General features: G+C 42.2%; 1 protein-coding gene across 4 annotated transcripts in view; it reads left to right on the top strand.

The window, feature by feature from the left end:
• The first annotated feature begins 8008 nt into the window (after positions 1 to 8008).
• Positions 8009 to 14583, top strand: part of LOC122805632 (zinc finger protein 850-like) — a 281069-nt gene continuing 274494 nt past the window's right edge. The window contains exons 1-2 of one of the 4 annotated variants that reach the window (XM_044075895.1): positions 8009 to 8290; positions 8703 to 8797. The gene's annotated coding sequence lies outside the window, so the exon portion shown is untranslated. Of the gene's footprint in view, positions 8291 to 8352; positions 8564 to 8610; positions 8629 to 8702; positions 8798 to 14583 lie in introns of those variants that run through there. The other 3 variants (XM_044075898.1, XM_044075897.1, XM_044075899.1) reach the window with 3 other exon arrangements.

The following is a 14583-nucleotide window of genomic DNA, read 5'->3' as shown; positions in this document are numbered from 1 at the left end:
TGTCAAAGCCATAGACCAAAAAGTGTATTGTTTCCTTTTGATAAAAACTCCTGTACCCATGAGCTACCATATGCTGGTAGTCCACTTAATGCTCAAAATGTGATAAGAGACCTTGGGACACAGGTCAATGAACAGTCTCCTCTGATAATCCCACACATCACCACAGTGAGGTCAGGAAATCCTTCTCACGTGGCTCATCTCATCACAAAAGTTTTCATCCAGAAAAAGAGGTCATTGTTTTCTATCATCACTCATTAGACCCATTATAGAGTACAACGCCCTTTTTGGTATGCTAACAAGACATCTGGCAACAACTGGAAAGACCACAGAAATAGCCCCCCTCACAAAGAGGATTATAGGCCTCAAACAGATGCCCCACACAGACCATCTCAAAACTACAGCTTTACTCCATAAGCATATCGCCTGCTCAGGAAGTCTCTGCCTACATACAAAGCTATGTCAAACCCAGAGCTGTTGGACATGCTCCACTTAAAGAAATCCCAATCCCTCTGAGCTACACACTCTAGGGACCTAAACCTTGTCACCACAATAAACAGAACATGCTGGATGGACCCCTGTCTAGCAGGGCGACTGACGTGATCCCTGGGGTGAATTTCCTTTCTCCTATCCAATCATCAAGGTTCCTCTTGAAGAGGTCCAAAGAGGCACTCTGCTTGACATGTATGGGCAATCTATTCCAGAGTCTGGGGAGTCTATGGGTCAGGAACCTATCCCTCCAGCATGTTTTGTTTATTGTGATGACAAGGTTTAGATCCCTGGAGCGTGTAGCTCTGAGGGATTGGGATTTCTTTAAGTGTAGCATGTCCAACAGCTCTGGTTTTGACATGGCCTTGTATGTTAAGCAGAGATCGCCTCTGAGTAGACGATATGTGACAGAGTATAGCTGGAGTTTTTTAAGGTGGTCAGCGTAGGGCATCTGCTTTAGGCCTGTGATTCTTTTAGTGAGGTATTTCTGAGGCCTTTCCAGTTGTTGCAGATGTCTTGAGAGGTACATACCAAATGGGGTGCTGTATTCTATAATGGGTCTAATGAGGGATGAGTACAGTGGGAAAATGACCTCCTTTTTTCTGGATGAAAAGCCCTTCGTGATGAGGTGTGCCACATAGAAGGATTTCCTGTCTGTTGTGGTGATGTGGTTATCGAAAGTGAGACCACTGTCCACCTGTGTCCCTAAGTCTCTTATCACGCTTTCTGTGTTTAGTGTACTGCCACCTATATGGTAATTCATGGATACATGTTTTTTTCCCAAAGGGGATAACAATACATTTCTTGACATTGAGCTTGAGCCCATGGCTCTGGCACCAAGCATCTGTTTCTGTAAGGCCCTTTTGTAAAGTATCCACATCATTTGGGGATTCAATAATGGCTCCCAGTTTGCAGTCATCTGCAAACTTTGTTAGCCAGAGTCCCTTAGTGTTGACCTGTACTTCAGAGAAGTAGACACCAAACAAGAGCGGCCCCAGGACTGAACCCTGAGGTACTCCACTTGTCACTTGTCTGGAGCTGGATTTGGAGTCGGCTACTTTTACAGTGTGGGTTCTATCAGTAAGCCATTTAGCAACCCATTGGGTGACATAGGGATTAATGCCCAACTTAGTAAGTTTATCTATGATTCCAGAGTTATTTATGAAGTTGTCACCAGACAACTAACTTGCAACAAAACCTTTCAGCATTTCAACCAATCTCTGTTGGTGTTCCCCAAGGGTCAATACTCAGCCCTCTTTTATTTAATATTTTAATAAATAAACTTCATACCTCTACAATGCTTGCCACTCTCGTACAATACGCTGGTGATTCAACCCTTATTCTCTCTGCCACATCCATAACGAAATTACAGAAATCACTCAAAAACCTTTCACTGACATTGAAATATGGCTAAAAATCTCAAACTTGCAACTTAATACCAAAAACAAGCTTATGCTACTTACTCCAAAACAATACCTTAACCAGAAACACACATTTCATATTACCTGAAGTAATAACACAAAAATAGAAACCATAAGCAAAGTAAACTACTTGGAGTCATAATAGATGACAACCTCAAATCTGATCAACACATGCTTCATTCCATCAAGAAAACTCACTAAAACTCAACTCCTCTATATGGCCCAATACTACCTGACAGATCAAGTAAGGATTACCTTAGCAGCAACATACACCTTCGTTATTATATGCTTCCCCTATTCTTGCAAGTATCAACAGTACGTATAAAACTTATCTAGTCTCCTGCTACTACAAAATAGCTAGATTTGTGACCAACCAACTTTATAAACGCACAACTGCCTTGCATTAAAACAATTAAACTGGCTTGAACCCCAGACCAGTTGACATACTCACAACTAGTCATTGCCCACAACTTACTGTACTCTCCAGACAAATGCCCAGCATTACAAAATACTCTACTCTACTATTCACCCCATAGAGACCTTCAGTCCAGCAATAAACTCTTAGTATGCATCAGTAAGGCATGGAAGACTAGTACAGACTCTCTTTACTTCCATTATGTGTCAAAACTCTGGAATGAGAGCCCCACACAATTAAAACAGATAGAAAATGTAAATAGTTTAAAAACTTTAGTTAAACAGCACCTATGCCAAAGATGTCTCTGTTCTTCCTGCTCACCTGGCTCGCTTTACTCAGATGACTTTTCTCCAACTCTTACAGACACTTTGCTTCCCAATCCTTTTGTACCTTATCACTCTTCCTCATACTGCACTAATTTCTTAAACTCTTCCTCCTTCTCTTACACGATTATGTGAAAATTCCAGTCTGGACACTCTTTTTTTGATAAGTACTAATTTTTACTATGTCAGAGTAGGATGTTTTTAGTTATCTGCTTAGATAGATAGATAGATAGATAGATAGATAGATAGATAGATAGATGCATATACTAATTCCAAGGTCAAACAAACACAGAAAAAAGCAGAAAATGAGAAAATATATAAAGCTCTCCTGATCCTTCTTCTATTGCATGCGGAAGAGCATATCTGGTTCCTCGGGACTGTAGTGAAGAAAACCACCACATTACATGCATTTTGCAGCACAGCTCATTTCCCAGAAGTCCCAGGAGCAACAGATTTCACAGACATTGTCATCAGGGCCTCACCTGCTCCACAGGAACTAAAATACATCAATAGGAAATTCTTCTTCTCTCTGAACTGCCAAGTGGTGATTAATGACCAGGAAATTATATATAACATGTCCATATGCCACCCATGAGCCTTACATATGACACATATCCAGCCTATAGCAATCGTTCATAAGGAGGGATTTCCCATCTAAGGAGAAGGTTCTCACACATGGAGGGAGGTTACACAGGATAATGCGCACACACACACACACACACACACACACACACACACACACACACACACACACACACACACACACACACACACACACACACCATGCAAGCAAGGAGCAGGTCATATATAATAATGTAGTTATATGTTGCAGCTGATGTCAGAATTGCCATGCAGCTGTGGATGATGGCTATTATCCACAGTCCTGGAACATGGCATGTGATCTCAAGGAGCTCATGTTTGGACAACTGAAGTGACTCTTCTACTGCCTTGACATATCAGGTGGTTTGTAACACATTCCATAATATCACACTACAGAGACAGATAAATGCATCATGGAAGCATGCCAGCAAGGCTCACCACAGCAGTAGAACAAGCAGTGGAAAAGCATGATGTAGAGTCTGGATGGGAAACAGAAAATACACCCCTGGGATTCCACCTGTGTCCATGCTGGACAGGAGCTTTGGGTACTAACTGGTCTAAATAGGGGCTAAACGCTAGCTGGGCTTATAAGGGTTTCAGACTCAATAGCCTAATAACTTCCTATGATCCTACAAAATGAGCAGGCAGCAAAGATACCACATCTGAGGTGGAGAAGGGCACACTACATCATGGTATTGGTGAGGAAGCAGCAAATGGTCCACAATTATGAGCTATGAGGAATTCAGCACAGAATAATATGATGCATGTATTATCACACCCATGCTATGCAAGGTAGTGCTTGAGTTGGGCATGCTGTGCAATAATGCATGCATATCTGGCTAGCAAGGCAATGCATGAGTTGGGCATGCCATGCAATAATACATGCATATCTGGCTAACTTTGAGAAGCATCTCACTACATGGTTCATGTCAGTGTCACTTGTCTATGAATCTCATCCTGTGTCCTATCAAGACTTACATGGTCAAATATTCAATGATATGAAATATACTGATCAATGCTTTAGTCAAATTAACTTATAAAAAATACTGTTTTTCTGATACTGGCATGTCTTCATGCACTATCAGAGGTGCCCCTTATTTTTATAATTCCACAGTCATGTTATGATGGAGAAAAACAGGAATGCCAAAAAACTTTGAATCACTGCTGGCATGGTGTGTACCAGCAGTAATTCCTTAGGAGAAGCCATTACTGGCTAAGGTTCATATCTAGAAAGTTTACTACATGACATTAAATTTCCTCCACTTTACACTCGACTGAGAAGTCTACCTTTGCACCCTTCGCATTCTGATAGCCATTTAGTTTTACTGGAGGTCCCAGCCAATACAAGATTGTATCTCTGAAACAGTGTAACATTTTGCATATTCACTTGTCAATTGCACTTATGTTTTAGGTGCAAAGATAATAGACCATCTGCTTTGTGTGGCAAAGGAGTGTTTATAAGTTTGATGTGACACATGGATCTAATGAAAATTTTTGGCTGCCATATTCTATGAGTATTCATGCATCCTGCATGCAGTTATGTAGGACTGGTCTATGAAAAATCACATACCACAGCCCTCGCAATTCATAAAAGTCTGATTAAATAATTATGTATGGGCGTTCACATCTGTGAACCAAATTTTATTTCAATTACCTAGTATTAATGTAAATGAGGAACCACAACATGTGCCATAGTCCACAAACATACATAACAGAATAAATTATGTATGGGATTTATCGGTGTAACCGAGCAGACGAATCACATTACAATCATTAGCCACTGATTCAGTAGTTTATGGCTGAACATGCCCAGGCAAGAATATTGTTGATTATGATCAAGTCGCTGATCATATTGACTTGCTTTGTGTTTGATATATGGATGTCAAACAATTCACCTCAAGAGCAAAGTTCATGAGGTCAATTTTATTCCCACGCTGAGAACACATAACTAGTTTGCTATGACGAGCGATAGTCAGCAGTTAAATGAAATGTGGATTCACTAAGTATGAATCCATCACAACCAAGAGAGTATAGCAAGTTACTTGTCCACAAAAAAGGTAATGAAAGTATCATAACCCCCATGCTTCTACAGAGAGACTTGTGCTCCTTGCATCCCCAAACAACAGTGTCGACGAATGGCACAACTCAGGGAAAATGCATTTTATTTTTCTTTTTGTGTAACAGCAGCCTTTACTAAAAATAAAAAAAAGCTTTTCAGCCTAAATATTGCTTTTCAGTAGATCCTCTTGAAAGTCAGTGAATCTGACATTGAGGAAAAGTGGTACTAACAGAGGTAGGTCAGCAAATTTACGAACAACTAAATACATCGCTGGGTTTAGATTCTAGGATATTGCATTTTCTACCACCATTACGAAACCCTCAGACAATTTTTAATTTACTCATTTGTATTCCCTCTCCCCTCACAAAAAGTTAAGTCTAACTTGACTGAATCACTTCCCAGTCAAATCAAAGCTAATGTACACATAACTGTTAACTACAAGCAACAATTCCAGTGACACTATAGGAAAAATATAGCCTTTCAAAACAGTCGAGTGTGTTTAATTAATATAATACAACATAGACGTGTTAATGTTAAAACATGTTACTTTCCCTGTGCTGCAACAAAAGCACGTACGAGACCTGTGCAAACTCTCTGGTTGGTTGCCTACTCTGACCTAACATGTGATGCTCAAGCTACCACCAACAACGAACATTGACAGCCAGACATCCCTCACCTGCAGCGCGATGATTCAATGCTCCCCGTAGGAATTAATACGATTCATTTCTGTTTACCATGGGTCTCAGTTAAAACATCCGTAACATTAAATGTGAGACAGACACTTTGAAATGTGGAACTTTGAGGAACATGAATGATACACAAATGCATGTCAGTAAGCACTGTCTATACGCACGGACTGCAAATTTTTAATAATTACCCTAAAAGCAGAGTTATTAGTTAAAGAAGCACATACGTGTTATTTATTTAACTTAAATTTGAGGATGCATGATTATGCAGCAATAAGTGATCCGTCCAAACGTGATGTCGGAACGAAAGATAAAGCGGAGTTGTGATTAGACTCCAAAACAACATTGCAGCCGAAGATATACCGGATGTCTACAAGCAAACTGATACTGTGGGTGGGAATTGAATGACGTGAAAAAGTGGGCGTTCCTTTGATGTGTTTTCGAGCGGACCCGAATTTTAAACGCTGGGATTGTCCCTTTAAGGATTATTATCATTTTTCCTGTTAGCATATAAGTAATTTCAATTCAGGGTAACAGTATGACAGTAAAGAAAATGTAGTTGTGCATGAGACTGATGATACAATCAAAATGAGATATTCTCAGCTCAGCATGATTTTGTTCAAGGTATGGATATCAGCACAAAACAGTCAAGTCCATCTGTGAGCAATGCAACCATTCTCTCAAGTGTACAAGTTTAGAATGATAAATCAGAAACCAGTTTTGTGAGTGACTTATGCAAGAAAACTCTAACGTGACAAATTCACAGGGCCTGCAGACATCAGCCCTGCAAACGTACGGTGAGCCAGATTCCAGAAGATTCAGCAGAGCAGACTCACTATATCACCATTCCCGATGTTCTTCCATTATGCTACTGAAGCTGCCTGCTTTCATTGGTTTGTATGCAGATTAAATATGTATATGGAATAGTTTCATAACCTTCATCAGTTTTTGGCTGCTTCAGGAGCTCAAAGGTATTGCAGCTGGAATGTTAATCCAGACAATATGGGTTCAACTCCAATCTGAACAGAGCATTTGCTTAGTGTTGTGCTCCTAGACTTTTGACTAGTTTGAGATTTGGTTCAATGAAACCTTTCTCTTCTTTTCCTTTGTTTGGTTATGTGTGGTATGTACACACTTGTCTACATATAGTTCATAGGTTCATAGTTTAGTACTAAGCTAACTGCCCTTGCGAGCCATTTTAAGCCTAGCCAATTATCCCTTGTGAGACTCAAACCCTTCACCTTGTGTTTGTAAGGCAAACACCTTAACCATTAAGCCACCCTCCTAACCCTTTGGGTATAAATGTGTACAATATTTGTTACTGAAAGTGCCATTCTAAAATGACAATAATATTCTCTCAGGCGTTTATTTTCCACAATACATGATGATTCCCCACTGTATTAAAAACATGACTCAGTAGTTCCCTTCCCTTCTGCTTTTCGTGATCTAAGATAAAATGTACATACATATACATAACAAAATTTTGATTTAAGAAAATAAAGCTTGGTATTATAAAGTAAAACTGAAACAAAGGCAAATAACAACACAACACTGCATGCTTCTTTATAGGTCTGTTATCTCTTGTCCCTCTTTAAGTGAGACAGTCCCTATTTGGGTCATTGTGTCCTGCGAAATAACATGAAAAATGACAAATGCCCTGAAATTCTAGAACAAAAACTGTTTCTTATATTTACTCTAACAGTTGCATAAAACATGTTATTTGGATCCTGAAACGCCCTAATGTTATGTCAAACTGCACTAAAAGATGTTTTTATTTTGACAATTCTAGTTCTTTGCAGCGACTGTAGACATGGTTTGTCTTGCAAACTATTACGTTGCCATAAAAAGTCCCACTTTCGACATTGGAAAATGTAGCAATTCTATTTATAACTCTGGAATTATGAAATTCAGAAGAGAGTTGCACCAAAGAAACCACACCATCCAGTTGCAGCATTCGACACATACAGAAGATGTTGAGCGGCAACTAGCGCCCCTCTCGTACTTGATCTCCTTCCTGTATCAAAGTTCTTACGGAAGCTCAATTCATAGAAGTACCATAATTCTTTGTATCGCTATTTACAAAACACGTTCTTTAACTTCATGACATTTACTAGGGACCACAGTCCCGTACACAAAAACACAGCAATTAAATGAAATAGTGAGTCTTTTTAAAAAAATAAAGAGCACGGAAGTGTTACGGAAACGGTACGTGTTAGCCTCCGGAAGTTGTTGTCTCTACCGCTCTCATGACTAACCCGGAATGAACAAAAAACAATAGGAGTTGCCTGTTGTGTAAAAAGGTAAGGATTTATCTCTTGATTTTTTTATGAGAGCATTATTATTCAGCCATTTTGTGTGGATCTGTCAGATACAAGGAATTTATAATACAGAAACAGGCGGGTGCATATTTTGCTGGCCAGTTGTATTATGAACAGCTAATGCGTTGTTATTTTATTAAGTCTATATTTGTCCCGCTAGTTGTCAAGGATATGTAGTTATTGACTCTGCCTTGCAAAGTGGGGAATTTTGAAAATTGTCAGGAAGCTGAATGTATTTGGTTTCCAGTTTCACCAGTAAGTTGAAGGTATTTGGTTTTAAGTTTCAACCGTCATGGCGGACGAAAAACTTTTATTGGAAAGTACGTGCAAATTTTGTAGTTTGGACCGGCACCTTTTTTGTCACTTATGTTATTTATTGTGCACCATTTCGCAGCTCTGCTTTGTCCTCTTCGTCAACTAAGTTGCTGATTTGGATGCGTGTTGTATGGAAGGTGAAGAGACTTGTTTGTCAATGGCTTAACTGAAAGGGTACGTAGACATATCTCTGAATCTGTTAGAGCAAGAAAAATGGACAAAGCCGTAAGTAAAAGTGGGGCAAAGGCCCAAAAAGCAGGGGCACTTTTCAAAATATTGCTTTTACAAACTTAGAATGCTATAAAAATTTTACATTAGTGTGATTTTTTTCTGAAGGCTTTGAAGTCTGAAAATCAAATATCTGTCATTATTTACTAACTTCAGTCTTTAATGATTGCCACTAATTTCTCAGAAAACCACGATTTTATGAAAATGAGACGAAAATCTGTACAGTTGAGAGGAATTATATTGTAAAACTAATGCCTTTTCCGAAAATATGATTTAAATGTTGGGGTTTCACTTTTTTCTGCTTGCTGGGGATGATGGATGGTCACACCTAGACAAACTTCCCCATTTATTTGCCTTAATTGATTGGCTGAGAACATGTCTTGTTTACAGCTTAATTTTGCAGGATGTGACATTTGTGTTTACACACACGTGCGCGAGTGTTGTGTGTGTGCGTGAGTGTTGTGTGTGTGCGTGAGTGTTGTGTGTGTGCGCGAGTGTTGTGTGTGTGCGCGAGTGTTGTGTGTGTCTTGCGGTTGTGTGTGTTGTGTGTGTCTTGTGAGTGTTGTGTGCTGAGTGTTGTGTGTCTTGTGAAGTGTTGTGTGTTGAAGTGTTGAGTGAGTGAGTGTTGAGTGGTGTGTGTGTGTGCGTGAGTGGTGTGTGTGTGCGCGAGTGTTGTGTGTGTGCGCGAGTGTTGTGTGTGTGCGCGAGTGTTGTGTGTGTGGTGTGTGTGTGTGTGTGTGGTGTGTGTGTGATTGGTGATGTGTGTGTGTGTGTGTGTGTGTGAGATTGGTGATGTGGGTGTGTGTGTGTGTGAGATTGGTGATGTGTGTGTGTGTGTGTGGTGTGTGTGTGTGTGTCGCGAGTGGTGTGTGTGAGAAGTGTGTGTGTGTGTGTGAGATTGGTGTGTGTGTGTGTGTGTGGAGTGGTGTGTGTGTGTGTGTCTGCGAGTGGTGTGTGTGTGTGTGTGCGAGAGTGGTGTGTGTGTGTGTGTGCGAGAGTGGTGTGTGTGTGTGTGCGAGAGTGGTGTGTGTGTGTGTGTGCGAGAGTGGTGTGTGTGTGTGTGTGCGAGAGTGGTGTGTGTGTGTGTGTGTGCGAGAGTGGTGTGTGTGTGTGTGCGAGAGTGGTGTGTGTGTGTGTGCGAGATGGTGTGTGTGTGTGTGTGTGTGTGTGCAAAGCGGTGTGTGTGTGTGTGCAAAGCGGTGTGTGTGTGTGTGTGCAAAGCGGTGTGTGTGTGTGTGAGTGAGTGGTGTGTGTCTGAGAGTGTGTGTGTGTGTGTGTGTGTCTGGAGTGGTGTGTGTGTGTGTGTGTCAGGTGGTGTGTGTGTGAGTGGTGTGTGTGTGTGTGTGTGCGAGAGTGGTGTGTGTGTGTGTGTGTGTGTGAGAGTGGTGTGTGTGTGTGTGTGTGTGTGCGAGAGTGGTGTGTGTGTGTGTGTGAGAGTGGTGTGTGTGTGTGTGTGTGTGTGTGTGTGCGTGGTGTGTGAATGTGTGTGTGCGTGTGTGTGTGTGTCTGAGAGTGGTGTGTGTGGTGTGTGTGAGTGGTGTGTGTGTGTGCGAAGTGGTGTGTGTGTGTGTGAAAGAGGTGAGTGTGTGTGTGTGTGTGTGTATGTGTGTGTGTGTGTGTGTGTGTGTGGTATTGTGTGTGTGTGTGTGTGTGTGTGTGCGAGAGTGGTGTGTGTGTGTGAGGGTGGTGTGTGTGTGAGGGTGGTGTGTGTGTGAGGGTGGTGTGTGTGTGTGTGGGGTGGTGTGTGTGTGTGTGTGTGTGTGTGCGGGTGGTGTGTGTGGGAAGTGGTGTGTGTGTGTGTGTGTGTGCTGAAGTGGTGTGTGTGTGTGTGTGTAAAGGAGTGGTGTGTGTGTGTGTGTGGAGTGTGTGTGTGTGACTGTGTGTGTGTGTCAAAGGAGTGCCGTGTGTGTGTGTCTGGCAGGTGTGTGTGTGTGTGCGAGGTGTGTGTGTGAATTGTGTGTGTGGTGTGTGTGTGTGCGGGGTGGTGTGTGTGTGTGCGAGTGGTGTGATTGTGTGTCTGAGTGGAGTGTGTGTGTGAGTGGTGTGTGTGTGTGTGTGTGTGTGTGTGTGTGTGTGTGTGTGTGTGTGTGTGTGTGTGTGTGTGTGTGTGAGTGAGTGGTGTGTGTGTGCGAGTGGTGTGTGTGTGTGTGTGTGTGTGTGTGTGCACGAGGTGGTGTGTGTGTGTGTGTGTGCACAAGGTGGTGTGTGTGTGTGTGTGCGAGAGTGGTGTGTGTGTTATTATTGTGTGTGTGAGGTGTGTGTGTGTGTGTGTGCGAGAGATGGTGTGTGTGTGTGTGTGTGCAGTGGTGTGTGTGTGTGTGCAGTGGTGTGTGTGTGTGCAGTGGTGTGTGTGTGTGTGTGTGTGCAGTGGTGTGTGTGTGTGTGTGTGTGTGTGTGAATGTCTGTGTGTGTGTGCGATGGTATGTGTGTATGCGTGTGTGTGTGTGTGTGTGTGTGTGTGTGTGTGTGTGTGTGTGTGTGTGTGTGTGTGTGCGTGTGGTGTTTGTGTCTGTGAGTCTGTGTGTGGTGTGTGTGTGTGTGTGTGTGTGTGTGTGTGTGTGTGTGTGTGTGTGTGTGTGTGTGTGTGTGTGTGTGTGGGGTGGTGTGTGTGTGTGTGTGTCTGAGTGGTGTGTGTGTGTGTGTGGATGGTGTGTGTGTGTGTGTGTGAGTGTTATTGTGTGTGTGTGTGTGTGTGTGTGCTTGAGGTGGTGTGTTGTGTGTGTGTGGTGTGTGTGTGTGCAGTGGTGTGTGTGTGCAGTGGTGTGTGTGTGCAGTGGTGTGTGTGCAGTGGTGTGTGTGTGTGTGTGTGTGTGTGTGGTGTGTGTGTGTGTGTGTGTGTGCGATTGGTGGTGTGTGTGTGTGCGATTGGTGGTGTGTGTGTGCAAGGTGTGTGTGGTGTGTGTGTGTGTGCGGGTGTGTGTGTGTGTGTATGGTGTGAGTGTGTGTGTGTGCGTGTGGTGTGTGTGTGCGAGACATAAGGTGGTGTGTGTGTGCGAGGTGTGTGTGTGTGTGTGAGGTGGTGTGTGTCTGCGAGAGTGGTGTGTGTGTGCGCTACGAAAGTGGTGTGTGTGTTGAGTGGTGTGTGTGTCTTGTGTGTTGTGTGTCTGTGTGTGTGTGTTGTGTGTGTCTTGTGTGTGTGTGTGTGTGTGTGTGAAGTGTTGTGTGTGTGCTTGAGTTGTGTGTGTGATATTTAATAATACTTGTGCGAGAGTGTTGTGTGTGTGTGTGCGAAAGCAAGAGTGTTGTGTGTGTGTGCAGAAGTGTTGTGTGTGTGTGTGTGAGTGAGTGTTGTGTGTGTAGTAAGTATTATATGCGTAGTGAGGAGAGTCGTTGTGTGTGTGTGTATAGATGGATATAGATATATATAAAAATGTGTGTGTATATATAAGGTTTACTATTAAAATGTCGAGAGGCTTTTCTCGACCGTTCATAACCCTGACTGAAATGGACAATCAACCACTCACAATCCTAAATAAAATCCGCTATGAGGGGTAGTGAGGTGGAAAATGTATCATTTTCGGGTAGCAAGCCCCTGCCCCATACCCCTGGAGCTTGTATGTTCTAACCCCTTGCGACTTATATGTTCTAACACCAAGATCACACTACAGTGAGGAAAAGGTAATTTCCCTGATCCCCAGGGTTGTAGATGCAGCCAGGTAGTTGAAATAAGAGAAAATATACAGGTGGTATACTAGTAAGGGTATAAGGATGAAGTAAGAGGCAGTAATCAGGTTGAAGGGAGAAAGATAGATGGCACAAAAAAGTGAAAAGAAACAGTAAAGGCTGACAATGTAAAGGGGAGTTGAGTACAGTGACATATCCAGTGGCTTTTAGGTAGTTTTGGCAGATGGTTTGAATACATTTGGTTGTTTGAGATCAAATTTGTAGTGGGAGTTGGTTCCAGGAGATCGTAGGGTGGTAGCTATAGAGGTTTTGACCAGTTTTGCTCTTGGGTTTATAGATGTGTAGTAGGTCTTGGTCTGGACTTCTGAGAGGCCTGTGGAAGTGGTGTCTGAGGGAGATAAGAGGAAATGAGCTGAGACTGAAATATAGTTGATATACGAGACTGGATAATCTGAAGATGGGAGAGGAGAAGCTGGTGGGGTTGTTCCAGCCAGTATGTGTTTTTAAAGAGAGCCAGTGATGAGATCTATAGCTGTGATTTGCAGTAAATCTAGCCACTTAGTTATAGGTATTCTGTAGCTTAGTTAGGAAAGAGGTTTGGTGGTTAGAGAGGATCTGAGGCTAGCTGGAACATTGTAGCGGTAGGAGATAGGGAGACATTGGCCTCGTTAGGAACTTTTTATTTCTATTCAAGAGGCCAAGTTTTTGATTTTTTTTTAATACAATTGTTGACATGCAAATTGAGTTTCAGTTGGTCATCTATTTTGGCCCTTAGAGTTCAACTATGATGGGTCTGTTATCTAGAGAATGGATAGTAAAAGTGGATTTGAGGTTATTCAGGCTTTTCGGGAGGAAAAAGTAAGAGTTTAGTCTTTTGGCATTCTGAATTGGCTGGTTATGGCCGTGAGGAAAGCCAGGTCTCGACAGAGTTGAAGGATTTCTGAGTAGTGGAATGTAAGTCAGAGGAAGTGTCTGCAATAGTAATTACAGTAGTCATCAGCATATTGGATGAGAGTAGACTGACAGGAGGTATGGGGTAAATTGGTGAAGATATTGAAGAGTAGTGGCCCAGAATAGATCTTGGGGACACCATTTTGATGGGGAGTGGAGGGGAGAGAGCTGAGCCAAGAGCCATTTTACCGATTGTAGTCAGAGAGGTAGCTGGAAAACTAGGCAATAACAGAGGAGCAGAAGGTTAGTGAGTGGTTAGTGAGTTTGTCTAGTGGAAAGGAGTGAGACAGTTTCAAATGCTTTAGAGAGATCTAGGAATAAGCATGGCGGCTAGTTTATTTTGTCTCTGTACTGAAATAGTATTGATGAAGGATAGTAGGGCAGCAATGGTGCTATGCTTGGGATGAAAACAGTGTTGTGTTGGAGTGAGCAGATTTTCCTAAAGTAAGAATAGGGTGTTCCATTATTTGCTTATGCATGCATTTTTCAAGTATTTTTTGAGAGAGGGTGAGAGGATGGATACAAGTCTAAAGCTGGAGATTTCAATGGAGTTACCTCCTTTGTGAATGGGTGAGGTGTAGATTTTTTCCCAGATAGACAGAAATTTAGATTCTGTGATTGACCAGTTAATTAGTAGGAGACTGGGAGGGCTAGGTGTCTGCTGCTAGCTTGAGAAGTGGGGAGGTAGATTGTTTCCAGATGCAGAGCAGGGTTTTTAGTTTGTAAGTAAAGATTTAATATAGCTGGCGCAGGTATATGTTTAAGGTGAAAGGTGTTAGTAGAATTTTGCCTAGAGGGGGATCTACAAGGAGGAGTTTGAGTTAGGGTGAGGGATAAGATGTACCCAACTTACTGATGGATTCTATGAAGTAGGAGTTGGTTTGATATTTGATGTGATTTCAGAGGCGGTATTTGTAGGGCAGGGATTGAGAGCTTGATTCCCCATGTTGAGTATTTGATGTATTGCATGCCAACATTTCCTGGGATTAGATCTTCTTTGTGAGAACTGGGGGGTTATTGTAGAGGTCCTTTTGTTTTTAATTGACGTGATTTTTAGTGAGGTTTCTGAGTTCTTTGTTTTGGCAGGTGAATGGGGAGGTTGGCTTTTTTACCCAGAGTTTTCCACATTCTATCTCTAGGAGCAGGTGGCATAACCA

Source organism: Protopterus annectens, chromosome 6.part1 (assembly GCF_019279795.1).
Source record: "Protopterus annectens isolate FY-2018-M chromosome 6.part1, PAN1.0, whole genome shotgun sequence".
NCBI classification, from domain to species: domain Eukaryota; kingdom Metazoa; phylum Chordata; order Ceratodontiformes; family Protopteridae; genus Protopterus; species Protopterus annectens.
The sequence above is the reverse complement of the archived record's forward strand: the minus strand, read 5'-3'. Positions and strand labels throughout refer to the sequence as shown.